This window comes from Pinus tabuliformis, chromosome 7, assembly GCF_031772625.1.
Source record: "Pinus tabuliformis cultivar Carrire ecotype Pingquan chromosome 7, CPIR1, whole genome shotgun sequence".
NCBI lineage: Eukaryota > Viridiplantae > Streptophyta > Pinopsida > Pinales > Pinaceae > Pinus > Pinus tabuliformis.
The window spans coordinates 371,117,745-371,137,362 of NC_142293.1; the positions used below are offsets into that span (position 1 = coordinate 371,117,745).

The 19,618-nt window shown below is 40.7% G+C and overlaps 1 pseudogene; it reads right to left on the bottom strand.

Moving 5' to 3' along the window:
* LOC149247517 (protein NRT1/ PTR FAMILY 5.4 pseudogene) overlaps positions 1-15,336 on the bottom strand; it is a 50,531-nt pseudogene extending 35,195 nt beyond the window's left edge.
* Between the last annotated feature and the right edge of the window lie 4,282 nt (positions 15,337-19,618).

Here is a 19,618-nt window from a genome sequence, read left to right on the forward strand (position 1 = left end):
GGAGTTTTAGCTATAGACAATTGCCTCTTGATACAATGTTGTTCACAAAAGTCGAAAAAATCATCTTATATAAACTATCCTCCTATATCGTATCTAAGACTTTTGATTTTTAAGTCTAACTCATTTTCTATTACAACTTTAATGACCTTAAATTTATCAAACACTTCATCTTTATGTCTTAGTAAGTCAATCCAACACATTCTAGTAAAATCATCAATGAATAATATGAGTTATTGTTCACCTCGAGGAGATTCATTTCCCATAGGACCACTAATCTAGATGGCTCAAGAGACACTCAGAGGTCAAAGAAAACTCAGAATAGGTCAAAATTCAAAGTGGCCATGTTTCTCTCAAACCAGGACCATGTCGAAGTGCTCATTTCCTTAATTCCAAAGGTGCAAATGGAACTCCAATCCGAGTTCGTATGAGGGAGATAGAGTTGGTCAACGTTTTGGTCAAAGTGGGCATGTGGGCCAGGTTTAATGATTCTACAAAGTGACCGAGTCTGGAATATGGAACTTCGCTCCTGAAGGCGAGAAAATTTTTCAAATGACTAATTCATCTAATAACCCCTATTTTCGGAAAAATTGAAGAAAAACCATATTATATATTAAAAACAAAAAAAAAAAATATAAAAATTGTGGGGTGGTAGGCCACCAATCCCAACACTCCTAATCCAAAATGGAACTTGTATGAAACCTCTAAGTCTTCATATCTGTTAACTATTAGAAAACACTATCGCAGAGGAAAATACTAAATAATGGCAGAAACCCAAGCAAAGCTAAGGTTGAAGTAACATTGCACCGAAGCCATCAGATCAGCTAGATCAACAGACCAGATCAAATTTGGATATCACATCGGGAGAGGCCAGCAAAGTATATCGGAGGTGGCCCTATGGGAAATCCAACTACGATCAGTGACTTAACGTGGACCGTTGATCGAGTACGCAAATCAATGACAGAGATTACGTATATCACATTGAATATTCTAAAGGGAAGGACTTAACCAGTAGGTCGAAGACTACGTGATATGCACGGACCCGAAACGTTTATAAATACGGCTTTACATAATTTGAGTTTCATGGTAAACGGTATTTCGGGTGGACTTTAGGTGGTAAGTGGCATTGGAGAGGCTCTGCCCGATTCCACACACTGGCCAACATGTAGCACGCCACAGGAGAGAGAAAACCACTTTTGCGGGTGTGTAGTCGTCATGCATGTAGGCCACCAGAAATGGCTGTCAGACGTTGGCTTGGGAGATCGTGGATCAACAGTGGAGATCAAGCAGACTCCTTTTTGTTTCAGTTTGGATACGAACCACCAGAATGAAGGCATATCAATGGCGGGCTTGTGACAGTAATAAAACACGAACCCAAGAGGATTATAGGGTGGACTTTATATTGTTTGAAGTTTGGCTTTGGAATTTTGGTCAGATTATCCACTATATTAGAGTATTTCCTTGTATTTCTCTGTGTAAATAGAGAATTTTATTCCCAGGGATTTCACCTGTGCCAGTGGCCCTTTCCATTTGTAAATAGGTGGCCTCAATTCCTTGAGCAATATTATTATGATTGTTTAACACTCAATAGGGAGAGGAAGGGACAACGTTGGGAGCAAGAGAGCCTAAACATGGAAATGAACATACAAGCGTTGTTAAGATTAAAAAGTCATCCCATAATAGAACAGGAGAGACAGAAGAGAAAGCAGAAGACAGGGAGGAAGAGGAAGTGGTTTCATACTCTTGTAGACTTGGGGATTTGGAGTAAATCCCTGTTGTTTTTGTCACTATTGTGTTGAGACTCTGTTTGAGCTCACACTTGTAATACTCTACTCTTAAAGAAATAATATAGAGGTCGACACTGAAAGCTTGGACCAGGAGATGTAAGCAGGGGGTCTGGTGAACTCCTTCATTATTTTGACTGTGTTGATGTGTGTTTATTATGTTTTATAACTGTTCATTGTCTATATTATTCGCAATATTTTTGATCCATTACACTAAATAATATAGACATTCCTACACATGAGTCTGTAATACCTTTTCTTCTTGATTTAGTATCCCTTTCGGATCAAGTGGTATCAGAGCATTTGGTTTTGTTGAGGTTAGAAAAGCTTGTGCTGGATCTTGAATGCTAACTAGATTAAAGCTCAGACTAGGAGAAGGAGAACTTCTTGAGGCTAATCCAGATATTGTAACAGTCTATTATCAAAGGAGAATGGCAGAAGAAGCTCCATTGGGATCAGAATCTCAATTTATAGAAATTTTTATGACAATCCGAGCCATGGTGGAAGAGATGTATCTGGAATTTAAGAAGGGTCGAGGTGAAAGCACTTCAACACCTAAACCAGACAAAGGAGTAGAGGAACCTTTTCTAGTTTCCCCTCTAGAGGGCAAAGGGAAAGGGGAAATTCCTCCTCCACCATCTCCTCCATCATCACCTTCATCATCCTCATCATCTTCTAGCTCTTCTAAGAAGAAGAAGAAAACTTCCTTAATCAAATTAGATGTGAAGTTTGATTTGCCAATTTATGATGGAGAACTCAATGCAGAAAAGCTAGATAATTGATACGACAAATTGATGTATATTGAAGGGTACAGAACGTTGATTCAGAAAGGAATAATATTCAATTGGCTAGCCTTCGACTTGGAGGAATTGCACTAGTATGGTGGGAAGGCAAGGCAAATGTTGATCAGCAAAAACATGGTAAAATCATTTGTACTTGGAATGAATTTGTTTCTCCTATCAAAAAGAAATTCTATCCTTTAGCTTACATGCAACAAGCAATGATGAGTTGACAAACTCTTCGTTAATTGAAGGGTCAAAGCATAAAAAGTTATACTCAGGAATTCATAAATAGAGCTTTAACTCTAGATATATCATTAGACTCACCTGAGACTTTATTGAAGTATATAGGTGGTCTTCATAGATATTTAAAGCATACTATTCCCATGTTTAATCCCACTAGCTTAGATGATGTATCAGTTCAAGCCACACTTCTAGAAGCTAAAGGTAAGAATTTAAACCCAGAGGTTGGGGGATCATCTAAGTATTCTGTAAGCAAGAGCAAGGAAAAGAAGAAACTGAAATGGAAGGAGAGGAAATCAAACACTGTAAAGAAGGATAAACCTTCATGCACTTATTGCAAGAAAGAAGGACACGATGAGGTATACTATTGGTTTTTGCATCCAGAATGGAAACCTAAGATGTTCAGTGGAAAGAAGAAAGAGAATGTTGCTACTATTTAGCAGGACTTGGGACCAGATTCAGGCGATGAAACAATAGTTACAATGAAAGGTATTAAAGGTAAAGATTCTGAAGCATCCACAAGTAATTCTGCACAATTTGTTGATAATGAAAATAATGAGAGCAAAAGTAATGGGATTTTTCGTATTAGAGTAATTTCCAAGCACAATAAGGTTGATACTTTGTTTGATAGTGGATCACAAGTAAATTTGATTTCTGAAACAATTGTAAATAAGTTGGGATTACAAATAAAACCTCATGAGAAGCCATATCCATTAGTTTGGGTGTGTGATAAAACAAAGCTACAAGTAACAAGACAATGTAAATTTGGTTTGCTATTGGATAAACATTTGTAGATGAGGTTGATTTAGATATAGTTCCATTGGATATATGTGGTATTGTTTTGCGAAGTCCATACTTGTATTATAGGAAAGTTATTTTCTATAGAGATGACAATAAGTATCAACTCACTAAAAATGGAATAGAATACATTGTAAGAGCTCATAAACTCAAAGATAACTATTCTCTCATAAACTCAGGGCAGATGAAAATAATTGTGAATTCAACTAAGCAATTTTTACTAATGGTTGTAAAGGCAAAGGATCTTGAAAAATCCAATGCATTTGAAGGCTATGATTCTAAACAGAAATTCAATTTAGTTAAAGTTGTTTGAAAGTATGATGTTCTATTTCATGAACCAAAAGGTCTGCCACCCAAGTGAGAAATAGTACATGATATTTATTTGTAGCAAGACGCTCTATTACCTAACATTGGAATGTATAGGTTGTCAGCTTTAGATAATGTAGAGATAAAGAAGCAGGTACAAGAGTTGCTCGATAAGGGTTTATACGACCAAGCACATCACCATGTGGATCTCCAATCATGCTGGTGAGAAAGAAATATGGTTCATGGAGAATGTGCATTGATTATAGAGCACTAAATAAAATAACGATCAAGAATCATTATCATTTTCCTCGTATTGATGATTTATTAGATCAATTGAAAGAAGCAGTTTACTTTTTTAAGTTAGACTTGCGAAGTGGTTATCATCAGGTTAGAGTTGCAGAATAGGATGCATGGAAGACTACTTTCAAGACAAAGAAAGGACTTTATGAATGGTTGATTATGCCTTTTGGCTTAACTAATCCTCCTGCTACATTTATGAGTTATGAATGATGTACTCAGACCATTTATTGATGATTTTGTAATTGTTTATTTAGATGACATTATTGTTTTTAGTAAGACATTGGAAGACCATGTAAAGCATGTGAAGCAGACTTTAGATGTTTTAAAAAGAGAAAATCTCTATGTAAAACTGTCAAAATCTGAATTTGGCAGAACATCTTTAAATTATTTGGGTCATATTGTACAGGGGGTGGTGAATTGAAGATAGATCCCTCTAAGGTTGAAGCCATTGTGAATTGGCCTAAACCCAAATCTGCTACAGAGGTTAGGAGTTTCCTAGGGGCGTCACAATATTGGAGAAAGTTTATTGCTAACTTTTCTTTGATTGCAGCTCCATTACATGCTTTAACATGATTGAAACATGTGTTTAAGTGGGGAGGCAAACAAAAGAAAGCCTTTGACACCTTAAAAGAGAAAATCAGTATAGCACTAGTACTAGCACTTCCAGATCTTGAACATCCATTTGAGATTGAGACAGATGCCAATGATTATGCCATGGGAGTAGTGTTGATGGAACACAGAAAACCCATATGATATCATTCTGACACATTTACTTTTGCAGTAGTTAATATCGCACATATGATAAGGAATTGTATGCATTAGTACAAAGTGTGAAAAAGTGGAAACAATACCTAATGGCTAAACAAACAATCATACATACAGATGATCGACCACTTCAATATTTGCACCTACAAACTAAATTGCAGCAATCAAGACATTATAGGTGGATGGGTTTTATACGACAATTTCATCTTGTCATCAGATATAAGAAGGGCATACACAATAAGGTTGCAGACATGTTATCATGACGAAACATAAATGCATATACTATGATTAAGCATAACTCAATAATGCATGAAAGTTACATTGAACAATATGCTGAGGATGTAGATTTTAAAGATGTATATGCAACTTTAAGTCATGATAAGCAAGTAGAATAATTGGGTTATTATGTAAAGGACCAACTCTTATATCATTTGGGAAAGTTATGAATTCCACAAACTGAAAGAGTTAATATAATTCAAGAAGCACATACTTCTCTCATATCAGGCCATTTTGGTGTAAGTAAAACAGTTGCACAATTGCGAAGTTTCTGTTATTGGCCAAGAATGCATGAGACAATTTCTAGATATATCAAAGGGTGTAATATGTGTGCTACAAGCAAGCCCAATAATCAGAAATTAGGCTTGTACACTCCACTTCCAATTCCTTCTTGTCCTTGAGAAAGTGTTCCCATGGATTTTGTTGGGGGATTTCCAAAATCTAGGAAAGGACATGGTTATTTGTATGTTTTTGTGGATAGGTTAAGTAAAATGTGTATTTTGATACCATGTAACAAATAAGTTACAGCTGAACAAACAACAAAGTTTTCCTTTCAAAATTTATGGGTTCATTTTGGATTTCCCACTTCTATTGAATCTGATTGATATTCTTGATTTGTTGGGAAGTTTTGGTCAAATATATGGGAGTCGATGGACACCAGGTTGAAAAATAGCACAACATTTCATCCACAAGCATATGGTCAGACAGAAGTGGTCAACAAGACAGTGATCCAGTTGCTTAGAAGCTATTGTAGCAAGAATCCCAAGCTTTTGGATGAGCATTTTTGTTATGTGCAGCATGCTTACAACTGTGCTAAACACTCTTCTACTCAGAGATCTCCTTTTGAGACTTGTTTTGGTTTTATACCAAAGTCTCCCTCGGATTTTGTCTTTGGTAAAGACATAGCAGTTGATGGACATAGTGATGTGGACAAAGCAACCAAGTTCATTGAACAAATCCAGGAAATTCACCAGGTAGTACAGAAACAGTTGGAAGGAAGTCAAGCCACGTATAAGAAAAGACATGACAAGCATCGAGCTGAACATATTTTTCAAGTTGGTGATCAAGTCTAGGTTTACATCAGCAAAGACATAATGCAAGGTGAAGGTAAGAAGCTAGAACCAATAAGGTATGGACCTTTCAAGATACTTAATAAAATTGGTGAAAATGATTTTCGCCTTGATTTTCCAGCTTATATGCAGATCTATTCAATCGTTAATGCAGAAAACTTGAGATTATATGAACCTTCATTGATTTATGATCCTAAAGAGCAAAGTGAGTTGCTTTCTATTGAGGATTTGGTGCCTGAGTATCTCAATGAGTTACAAGAGGACACAGTTCTAGACAGGAAAGTAAGAACTACGCATTAAGGGGATGTTGAGTACCTAAGAGTAGGACTCAAAGGTTCAAATCCAAGCAAGGAACAATGGATAGAAATTGGACAAGTGAGGGAACTGTATTCTCACTTGATCGATGCCTAAAACCAACTTTTGGTGGTCCAAAAGCTTTTTAGTGGGAAGGCGTGACCCAAAATGGATCTTGTATCAAACCTCTAAGTCTAAGTCTTCATATATGTTAACTATCAGAAAACACTATCGTAGAGGAAAACACTAAAGAATGGCAGAAACCCAAGTAAAGCGAAGGTTGAAGTAACATTGCACCGGAGCCATCGGATCGGCCAGATCAATGGCCTAGATTAAATTAGCATTGTTGGCATTATGACACAGGTGTTGTCCTTGATGGCAACTCACTCAGATGACATATCACAGTGTAGCAGGTTAACAGCACAGAGTTACAGATTAGATGTCACAAAATGAAGAAGGAAAGGTATACGCAGGTTCACCATTCGCCAAGCCGTGTGTACATGCAGGCTCACTATATTCAAGGTGCGTATGTGTACACACACGCTTTCACAGAAGGAAAGGCACGTATACCTTGAAAAACTAAATTTTTCATTTGATGTATTTGGTCCATGATATTTTGATCCATGGTATTGGTCCAAGGTATTTGATCCAAGGTATTGACCCTAGGTATTTGGTCCAAGGTATTGATCCTAAATGGTTTCAGCCCATGGCATTGAGAAAGGCCTAAGACTATAAAAGGAGGAGAAGATCATTAGGCCAATATACTCAAGTATTGAATATCTGATGAAGGGTGAGATCTAGTATGCAGGTTATTCGGTTATGGTACATTGCTAGATCTGAACCAAGGACGAACATTAGCACTTGGTGAAGGATAAGATCTAATGATGTATCAAGATCTTAAACTTGAAGAGAATCATATTTTTGTGGTTTGATCATTTATCTGAATAGCTGGCTTATGTTGTAGTCTGTAAATGTGAAGATCTGGGTGTGACTGAAGTCTGGAATTGTTGTAATATTTAAATCATCATTTACATATCTGTACACACGTTCACCTTAGAAAGGTGCGTACACACACAGGTTCTACATATCGAAATAGTGCATACATCATAAATTTGATTTGCAGATTTGTACACATGTTTTCCTTGAGGAAAGTGCGTATGCACGCAGGCTCAACACATGGAAGTAGTGTATACCATATAAAATATGTTTTAGTTGCTTCTGTTTGCTGTTGTAGTGTTCTGGGTTATTAGTTATTGTATTCTGGTGACAATATTCTCAATGATCAAAGTGATTGCTTAATTAGGTTGTGGTTGGTTCAAAAGGAGTTTGATTGATGCAGATATATTTGATGATTGAATGATGTTGTTGATGGATCCAGTTTGAAAATTAATGAAATGTGGTCCCTGGAAGAACAGAGAATGTTGTAGCCTTTTGTAGGCCAACACTTATGTACTAGTAAACATATCAGCTAGTACAAGAGCTAGGGGGTTGTAGCTCCCTTCCAGTAGAAGCTGGATAACGAGAGAAGGTTGTAGTCTTCTATAGGTAGAAGTCTACATACTGGTATAAGACTGTACCAGTACAAAAATTGCAAATAGAATTCTCTTATTATTAAAAGAAGACAGAGATGATTGCAGCAAGTGGTTTTCACCCACATTGGGTTTCCACCTTATATCGTGGTGTTCATGTGTGTTTCTTATGTGTGATGATTACTTCTAATTTTACTACACCTGGTTACTATTTGTATGGTTCTGATGCACTCATTAAAGATCAATATATGGATAATTAATTGAATCATAAGTTCACAAGTTATACGCTAGTTGCACTTAACACAGTTGCATGTACATGAGAGTTCCCTTAACTGAAGTAGCGTATATGAATCTGATTATTGAAATAAAAATTTGTTATTTTGATAATATTGATTCACCCCCCCTCTCAGTATTATTTCCAACAATTGGTATCAAAGTAGGTCATTCAAAAGAAGCTTGATCGCCTGAAGGAAGATCCATCATCATGAGTAATAAAGACGGAGGATCCATCAAACTGTCAATCCTTGATGGGAGGAACATTGTTTATTGAAAAGTGAGAACTAAAAACCTATCTTCAATCTCTTGGAACATATGTCTCGGAAATCGTGGAAGGATGATATACATTTCCATCAACAATTCCTACAGATGCAACAGGTAAAAAGCAATATGAAACCAATGCCAAGGCTATCAATACATTATTGGGAAGTCTATCACAATCAAAGTTTGTCAAAATTATGTAGCGCAAATCAGCCAAAGAAATATGGGACAAAATCATTCTAAGCTACGAAGGAGACTCTCAGGTAAAACGTGCTAAACTGCAAACTCTTAGAATTCAATATGAAACTCTCAAGATGCATAATGATGAAAGTGTAGCTAGTTACTTCTTATGTATAGATGAGATTGTTAATTGCATGAAGAATTTGGGTGAAGATATAAAGGAAGTTACGTTAGTTGAAAAGGTCTTAAGATCCTTATCTGCTAAATTTGAGTCAAACGTATCTGCCATTAAAGAAAAGCAGGATCTACGAACTATTAGTATGACACAGCTTCATGGGATCTTAACTTCTTTTGAGATGAGAAAAGGAGGTCCATCAGATATGAGAGAAGCTGCATTTAAAGCTTCAACAAAAGGAAGAGAAGAACTCAATGAATCAGGACACATTTTAGAAGAGGAAGAGGAAGTGAACTTTGTCAAGAATCTTCAATGGGGTTCCGGTAGATTCAAAGGTAAACTACCCTTCAAATGTTTTTCCTATGGTAGAGTCTGTCATTATGCTACCAAATGTCCTCATAAAGATAAATATGATAATGGGAAGGAAACTGAAAAATGGAATAGAAAATAAAGTGTAAGTAAAAGGAGCTACTATACTCATGAAGGTAGTGATGGGTTATCAAATAGTGATGAAGATGAAAATAGTAATGACTATAGACTTTTGATGGCTTATGAAGATGATGATTCTTTGGATGATTTAGACGAAGATGACCTTTATGAAGATATCTCTAAACTCAAAATCTATTTAGAAGAAAATAATATGATTATAGATACCTTGACATTCCAACTTGCTGAAAGAGAAAAACACAATGAAAAGCTAGAATGTGAAATTGTGGGTCTAAGAAAGGATCTTGAGAAAAAAAAAGCTCTCAATCTTAGATTTGCTAAAGGATCTGTTATCGGGAAAAGTGTCTATTCAGAACGACCCTATCCCACTGAGTTGTGACAGTAACTTCAGAAACAAACAGGGAAAACTACTCTTGTATTCTCCTTCATGAACTATAAACGAAGAGAAATAGGATGAACCAACCTATGTCTTGCGCTAGTCCTTTGATCCAATCTCTCTCCTCTTTGACAGCTTCCAGCTACCTGCTCCCTTACTTGCCCAGCGTTACCAAGTTCCTGCAAGATCACAGAAGAAAGAAACTACGCAAAGACATGGATTTATGTTCATAAAAAGCTTAGGATCAGATTTAAGCTAAACATACAAATATAACAAACATCAATGATATACAAGCATGTAGGAGAAACTCAAATAGTTTTATTGATAAAACAAGAAGATCCAGGAGGAGTTACAACCGATGATTCCTGATCCAGCATCAACCTCCCAGCATAGAATCCCCTCTTCACCTCCAACAAAGCATAAATCACCCAATACTCTGATATCTATCTAGAAACCAACAACAATTCTCTGCAATGTACAAAATTCCAGCCTCTGGATCTCTTGGTGAAGGATCCATATATAGATGTATGCAAAGAGGATGAGTCAGGTCATGAATTGATTAGTGGCCTCTCTCTGTCAGTTCTTGCTTCCACTTGGAGACTGAGAGCCTCTTACTCATCACTGGTCGAATTCAGTGAGGCAAGTGTCATTGGAGAAGATTCTGGAAGCTTCCATTGTCTCTCCACCTCGTGGAATGACTCTGCCACTTGTCATTTCCCGCTCAACGCACCCTGGTAGTGCATTCAAGTGCGTTGCAACACACCTAGCTAGTGTATTTGGGTGCTTTGCAACGCAGCTAGCTAGTGGAGCAGCTGAAATGATCCTAATTTGACTAGTTTTGAGCAGTTTCTGGTGGAGAACTTCTGGGAGAAGTTGTAATTTGTTGACCTTGTTTCTTTAGGAGCTGGAACAACACTTTTAGGGACTTAGTATCCCTTGGTTTATGGACATTTCATTCTTATAGCTGTAAGGCACAAAAATGTCTATAACAGGATCAGAAACCTTAAATGAAATTATCAAAGTGTATCACTCTCCTCTGATAAATACAAGTCTTGGATATACTGAAGAAACATCTCATAAACCGTTAACCTCCACTAAAAGCTATTGTGATGCAGCAAAGAGCAGTGAATAGTTCAACAATTGTCAGCAAAGGTGGTGAGCTCTAGTATTGTAGCAATAATGCTACAACTCCTGGGGCTTCCTGTCTCTTAATTTTATCAACCCGATAGTTCGTACAAACTTGGAAGCGACGGTGCTGTATGCACAAGTACTAGCTCTTGTCGCAGCTGTCACTTGGTCAGTTGGCACAAGTCCGCTAGGGCTCAAGCCAACTTCTATAGGCTCTCAGAAGAAGCTTGCTAATTGATGGACGAAAGCTATTCTCAAAGGAAAGCTACTTTACTTGACAAAAATGAACTGGAAGCAAATCAAAGCATGTAAACCTAGGAAACCCTAATTTAACTAGTCTAACCTCTATAATGCAAAGAATGTGAATGAAACTTCTACCAATGCTGCTATTACCTCTAATAAGTGAAAATGCATGGATATAAGCTACTTGCATCATAAAAGACATGTTTTTGTATTTTTCCTTTAAGTGTATGGAATGATTGTGAGTTTGTGCTGATTAGGGTTTGGTTGTGTAGATGGGATGGAGAAGGAAGGAAAGCGTGGGAAAGGTTGGGGAGGCTAGGAGAGGTCCCTAGGGATCCTTAGCATCCATCCACAGAGGTTCCTCACGTTCAGAAGCTCAGCAACTGAGTGAATGGCCTCCTACAGGATGTCTGCGGGGGATCCTACAGGATACTCTGGTTTCTACAGGATGTCTACAAACTGCTACAGGATGACCTACCGTGGGTGTTTGAAGTGATGGAGGAGTGATGGAATGGTAGGAGGAGGTATGTAAGGTAGGAATAAGGCTGGTGATGGCTCAGAAGTGGAGGAATAGGATGGGGAGTGAGTGTAGGGAGTGGGTTGGAAGATAAAGGGCTATGTCAACGAAAGGGCTAGGGAATGAAGTTACGTGAGGAGTGAAAGACTTTGGGAGATAACAGAGCGGAGCAGAGGTCAAAGATGTGTTTGCATGCGTGATCAAGATGGAGGAGAAGGTAATGGAACGAGAGAGAGAGTAGTGTAAATGAAACAAATGCTTATGACTGTAACCAAACCGAAAATGCATTAACCTAGACTACCTGTGCTATGAATTCAATGAACAGCAATCCAAAACGTGAAGAGAAATGTGTATGAAGCGGTGATGAAGGTGTGTGGTGCAGGTGTAAATGACATGGAAGCATCTAACATAACCGTGACTATGTTGCAGCAATCCTAAGGTAAAGAAATGCGTATTTTTGGTGGTTAGTTATGGACTGCACCCCAATCTCTAAGAGAGATGGCAGTGAGCCTTAACAACCTTTTTGCTGGAGCTCCAATCGATTATATCTATCCTCTGCTACACTGAGCAACTGGAAACAAATTCACCATAAGCAAATCCTATCTAAACTCATGAAAAAGACCAAATTAACAACCTGTAATTCAAATTGCATGTGCAAGTAAAAACTCAAAGTGCTGAAATGAAATGGAAACAACACTACAGCAGAGGGGATCTATGGCTCTCAGGTTGGGCCCTAACCTAAGAGCTATAGTCTCCTTAAGAAAACTCAGAACTAGATCAGAATCTGCCTTCTTTATTCATAATCTGATGTTATGCCAAAACTGGCTTACAACAAGAACTAGCACAGAGCTGTAGCTCGTACACAAAATTACAAGCGTAATGCCAAAAGTCAAAAAAGCCCCTACTCAAGGCTACGGCCTTAGTATTTATGCAAAACCATCATCCAACAAGTTTCCTTGATTTTAGGCACTCGGCTGTCCAACTGAAGTTTAACTGGTGATCCTGTAGAACAGTTATGACTGTTGTTCCTATAGAACAGTTGGCTGCCTCTATGCTCGGTGCTCTATGCTCGGTGGGGAGATTGATTGGAGCTCGGAGCTACGGTGGGAATCACGAGGAAGGTCCCCAAGACTGTGTACATCCTCTCCTAAAAACCAGCAGTGCCACCTCATTGTCTCCTTGTCTCCTTTTTCGTGTCTTTTCTCCCTTTAAATGCAAAAACCTGAAAGCATCATGCATTAGTCACGTAGATAATATGTATACCCTTCTTCCTACAAACAACACGAACAAACTAAGAAATGCATGCATAAGCAATAAAAAATGAATGGTTTGAGCAAGTAGAATAGGCCAAAATGAGCCCAAATTGTACCAAAATTGGGGCTCATCATCACCCCCCAGCTGAACCATTTGCTCATCCTTGAGCAACTCAGTCAAGATCCTCATCCTTCATGGCTTTCACTGCTCCCCTTACATCCCAAGCTTCTGTGGTGATGTCCTCTTGGTTGATATGAAACCCTGCTGTTTTGTCCACTTTGTCCCATTGTGCATTGTCATCCTTCTCTGTACTTCCTTCAGCCAATCCTAGCAGCAATGGGGGGCTGAGTTTAAGGCCAATCCAGCTGGCCTGAAGTCTTTGCATGGATTTCTTGTAAATGTTCACTCTTGCCAATGCTTCCCTCATCCGGGTCGGTGTATGGTATTCCCGGATCTTCAAACTATGTGCTAAGGTATGCCACCTGCGTGCACATGCCTGGGCAGCAGTTTCTCCCAATAATCTTTCCATGTCTTCAAAGTGGGCTATTGCTTGGGCCTGCTGGTCTATAAATCTCAAGGAAGCTGTGGGATCATTAGACAACTGTTGGCGGGCTGAGATGAGGGCAGCCGGATTCTCTGGTTCCGCTCGAATGTACAGTGGCTCACTCACTTCTCGGCTCATGACCGATTTTTCTTCAGTTGCTCTCTGATCCTCATGATTTAGCCATGAAGCGAAGGCCATCAACTGCATATCCCCTAAGGCGATATTGGGATCCCAAGAGACTTCATCAGGCAAAACCAGATTGTGGATGTAGAATTCTGCTAGCTTGGCTTTGTCTTCTGCTGAGCTAGTATTGCATAATTCCGCAAATTGCTGTGGGTTATGGATTTGTGCAATACCTCTTTGTGCTAATGTGTTTATCTGGAACTGTAGCCACCGATCCTTTAAGTACAACCCATAAGACTTTGCAGGATGTCTGCACTGCAGGGCTTCCATGGCCCAACTGGCCATGCAGGCCAATTGTGTTTCCTTTTGTTTCAGCTGTTCTTTCAGAGCTTGGGTTTCAATTTGGCCCTGCTGTCTTGTTTCCTGTAGAAGTGTAATTGGCTCCTCAAGATGGGTGGTCAGCTCTTGTTTTCCCTGCTGCTCATTTGTGGTGTCTTTGGAGGAGGTTCCTACCCCTGCCCTTAGTTCCTGTAGCTGTAATTTCAACTTCTGGTTTTCTTCCTGTGGAAACACACGTTGACAATTTGCCACATGCTTAGCCAATGCAAACTCACTCCTGACCTCTTTCAGTTGTTCTTGCAGGGGACCTATGTCCGGCACACCCTTGGATTTGGCGATTTGCATCCATGTGTGGGAACGGATCCTCTCCTCTTCCAATGCAAAAAATAGAGGTACAGTAAATTTTTGCGGTATGATCTTTCCCGCCTCCAAGAAGGTGTAGTAGGAGTTCAGATTAGGTGAAGGGCTAGGTTCAGGGATATGTTCTCTTTCTTCCTCCCCAGGAGGTGCTAGCTCACCCTCCTTTGGTGACGAGGGTCCTTCCTCTTCTCTTTGTTCGGTTTCCTGTAGCCGAGCCAAGGTATCCTGTAGGACATTTTCGGCTTCCTGTAGCCTGGTTTTTTCATCCAACAGGTCTAACCTTTCTTGCCATGTGCTCTTCTTTGGACTTCACTTTTCGTAGGTAACTGTAATATTTGAGGGGGACTTTTCTTTGGGAGAAGCAGGGGTGTCCTCAATGACAATTGGGCTGCTGGACTGCGTTTGTGGTTTCCCTGTTTTTATCCGAACACTTCTCCGGGCTTTGAAGTAGAGAGGAGGGTACCTCTTCCTCTTTCCTTTTGGCTTAGGTGGCGTACTGAGGCCAGCTAATACAGCCGCTGCCTCCCTGGCCAAAACATCCACCTTCTGCTCCTTTGATTTTGATTTTGCATGGCTTCCTGTAGAAGCCTGATTCTGCGCTTTTGTGCTTCCTGTAGAAGCTGTTTTCGGGCTTCCTGTAGAAGCCCGCTTCTCCTTTCCTATAGTGACAGGTGTCTTCACTTTCGCTTGTTTTGCTGCAGGGGTTTTATCTTTTTTTTTGCTTGTGAGTGCTGGAGAGGTAATTGGGCTGACATGGCCCGCCCCAACTTTGTCTCTTCTGCTCTTTGACCTTATTTCCCTTGCTGACAGGACAGGGGAGTCAGCTTTTTCTTCAACATCTTTTTCTTCGTGCTGCTTCTCCTGCTGCTGCTCCTGCATGGTAGTCGGGGTACTTGGGCTAGTTTCCTTCTTTTCTTCGGCCCCTGCTTCTTGTTCTTCACTGCTAGACGACCCTGTTTCCTCCATCAACATTTTTATGTCTCCTTCTCGTGTTAAATTTCGGAAGGATTCCCATGAGAGGGGAACCTTTTGTGAGTGGAGCGCGTCTTCCACAAGAAGCTTGATCAGCCCATGGTGTGCGACTTGATCTGGTATGCCCTCTTTGAGCTTTGTAGCGCACTCAATCAAGGATTGTAACAGGAAATAAGGAATGCTTAATTTCTGCTCTACAGGAAGATTGATCCTGTGTCTTAATTCGGTGAGTAGCCTGAAGTGATATGCATACATGATGCTGTAATGACCCTCACAGGTGATATATTTCATGATTTGCAAACTGACTTCGTTCCATGGTGGCAACAGGCTTGTCCTTCTCACCCCATTTTTATCCTCTGTGAATTCTTCTTCAGGTGGGAAGAACTCTTTCTTGGCTTGCTAGCTTAGCTTTCGTTCTTCTTTGTCCCACGGGAGACGCATAGGAAGCTCAGTGATTCTGCTGATAGACTCTGGGGTGATCGTGAGGCTTAAGCCTCTGAATTTGACTGTGGCCAACACCTTGGATTTTGGCCTCAGGGCCTGCAAGAATTCCTCGGCCACTTCCTCATCGTACCCTTGCAACTTATCACAAAAAGACATCCACTGTGCTTGTGTAAAAAGCTCTACCACTGCCTGATTTCTCCTCAGCTTATCTGAATCCGTGGGTTCTCGCCTGATAAATCCACCTGGCATGATGGCACAATTTTTTTAACCAGAGGTGGTGATGGTGGAAGAGAGTTTGGTTTCGGTGACAGAGTGCAGAACAATGCGTATAATCCACAGAAATTTTACAACACCGTCTAACTACTCAACAATCCTGTAGAATTGCAGTATAGGCACACAGACAGCAATTTGTCTACTTTCTCATTTACCCAGACAGTGAATTGACAATTCTACCACCTTAAATGATCAATTGCATGAGAAGTCTAGGGTTACCTCGTCATTCGGCCACCTTTTTTTCGTGAGCACCCGCGTTCCTGTAGAAGACTGCGTTCCTGTAGAACTGCGTTCCTGTAGAACTGCGTTCCTGTAGAAGCAGTGCGCAAATTCCCGGGAGGACTGCAATTGGACCGCGGTTGAGGTGCGCTTCACCAGTGTTCTGGTAGCCAACAGCTCGGCGTATCAAGGTGCAGAGATGATCAGAATAGCCACTCGAGTTCGAAGTGGTGGTTTGATTGAATGCATGTCAAAATCTAGCCGATTAGATTTTGAACCGGCGCGATCCGTGGCGCGGGGGATGAGCTGTCCCCCCGCCGGACCGTTGGCCGACGTCATCAACCACTCACCGGCGTATTCACTTGCTGCCGCATTCATTCCCACAGATCTACCGCCGCCTTTTTCTGCTGAACTCATTCCCATAGATTCTCACGTGCGTGCTGCTGATTTTTTCGTGGCCGCCACCCGAACATTCAACTGAACCATAACTAGCCGACGTGGCCAGTCTACTTGGCCATACGGCTGCTCAACCATTCACCTTTACGCCATGCAAACAAATCAAAGTAATATTCATGCGATTTGATGGAAGGAAGGGGTTAGACGCTTACCTGCGTGGCTGCACACGATTTTCTCAGTTTTTCGATGATGGTGAGCGGATCTACCTGCTGCATGCGCGCTTACACAGACCCGGAAGCTCATGGTTACAGGTTGCTGACGATGGAGGGGATGTTGTGGTTGCATGCGCGCGCATTGCCTTGGAGATGGCGGTGTTGTGGACGGTATCCACTCCAGCAGGTTGAACTGTTACAGGATGCCCGCGGGTGTCTCGTAACAGTCCTTTCTCCTTGGGTGCATGCTGCACGACGGAAGATCTGGCTTTTCAATCACGGTTCCGAAGCTGCTGCTGCCTGTGGTATAAGATCTCCGCGCTTGTTTATCTTTTGAAAATGCCTTTTCCCGCGAGAACTTATTGCTCTGATTTGCTGGTGCAGGGGACTTGGATGCATGTTGACGAGGATGGTGGAGCAAGGTAACAGCGTCGTGCATGGGCCCAAAAGAGGCTTGCATGCGTCCACACCAATCCGTAGTCATCAGATCTGCTCATGAAAATGCATTCTGGCTGTTCGGAGCTTCTACAGGAAGTTTCCTGTAGGAATACAGAGCTTCCTGTAGACAGGCAGCTCTTCCTGTAGAAACTGGCGCCTTCCTGTAGAAACTGGCACCTTCCTGTAGAAAATCGCACCTTCCTGTAGAAAATCTGCGTCTTCCTGTAGAAGACTCAATCTATAATGAAAGTGCACATACCTTGAAGAACATAAGCATTCTTGGAGGAGGAGCTGGTGAGGTGTCCTGGCTGCATGATGAGGACCTTTGACCTTGAGTTGAGAGGCTTCCTCTCCTCCATAGAACACCTGCAATCTGCATGCAAATTTCACATAATAACTTATTGATCTTGTATTTTTTTCTTTTTGTTTTTTTTTTCTCTTTTTTTGAAAGATAGCAGGGGCGCCTCAATGAGGTTTTCACCCTTACCACCTGCCTTAAGCGCCTCAGAGAGGTTTTCACTCAAGGATCTTATTCCATTTTTATTTCCTTTTTTCCAACCCATTGACCGCTTCATGGAGGTTTTCAATCAATGAGCCAATCTAAGGCGCCTCCGAGGAGGTTTTCACCTTAGATTTTTATTTTTCTCTTATTTCCATTTTTTTCTCTTTTTTTTCTACCCTACCCTACTTGAAAAACAAAATCATTTTCAAGTATAAGAATACTTCCAATGGAGCCATGTGCACATCAAGATTAGAGAAAAAATGATGTGAAGGCTCGAAATGCATGCTTGGATAGGTACCCAGATCTCAGAGACCAAATGATCTGGCTTTGAAGGGATCAAACGAAGTTGAGGAAGAAAGTACTGCTGCAACTTAGTGACCTTCTGAAACCATATCTCAATATAGCTTTGATATCCTTGGTTCTTTTGCTGATCTGGATCATTCTTCATGTCACCTTCTATCATGACCTTCTGATCTTCCTCTTTTTGCTGATCTTTCTCTTGAATGCATGGAAGATTTGATGGTAAGCATGAGGGAACTTTCTCCATCTCTGATTCTGATCTCTTCTCTTCATCACATGCAGCCCATGGTGCTTTGATCTCCTCTTTTGAATCTTCTTTTGCCTTTGGTCCTTCAATGCTTTCAAGATGATCTCTTTTTTGCAATGCTCTTCCTGAGCTATGGTGAACATCATTGAGCTCAAAAGGAGTCATTTGCACATGTTGTGCCTCAACTTTGCAATTGGGTTGGGCTGCTCCATTGCATGGTTTTGGAAATGGAGGTACGGGTAGCTGAGTGGAGGTGTGAAATTGAGATGGAGATGGGTGGCATTGTGGTTGGGTAGGCATTTGGGGTTGCCTTGGTGGAGGAGGAGGCGATGGTTGTGGATGAGCAGGTGGTGGAGGAAAATGAGCGGGATGAGAGTTGTACTGGGGCCTCCCCTCCTGATAAGGTGCATTCCACTGAGGCTGTGGCTGAGCATAAGAGTGAAACGAATGAGCAACTGGTTGGGCATAATATGGATCTGTGAAGGAATAAGGAGGAGGTGTGAACCAGGAAGGATGAGCAGGGGGACCCCAAGAAGGCATGAAGGTGGCTTGGTAAGGGTCATAATAGGTCTCGGGTGTCCCTTGTAGTTCCTGCTGGTAGGGTATGGGTCCATGTGGCCTCCTTTGGTTCATATAACAGAGTGATTCAGTGGCTCCCTTGGCTCTTTGATATGTAGCTTTGATTCTGGGCAAGGAAGGGCACTGATCTGTAGGATGGTATTCTTCACAGATGAAACACACTTCTAGAGAGTGCATTGGACATTCGTTCCAAGGATGCTTTCTAGTGCACCTAGGACAAAAAATGGCTAAAGCCCTCTTGGCTTCTTCTTGCTTCTTTTGGATCCGCAAGGTATCCAGTTGCATGGCAAGAAACTGCCTCATATCACTCTTGAAACCTTCGATCTGATTTTCAAATTCATCTTTGGACAAGGGACTTCTCCAATCATCCCTGCTTGTAGCCATTTGCTTCAGAGGAGTGTTTCTTTCTTCTTCTCCCCTAGAGGTTCTTCAGATATGTCTTGATGTCCACCCAGGGGTTCTTTCATCACAGCCATCGAAGAAGAATGTTGGCTGTGTGAAGCAGTGGGGGGGTTGTGCAATCATTTTTCTAACTTATCTCTACTCCTACAAAGCATGAAATGAAATCTTTTTGGTTGTTTTTTCTTTTTTCTACTTCTACTTGCAAAACTGAAATAGATTGAATTGCAACTAACTATCTTACTGAAATGAAAATGCGGAATTGAAATGAAA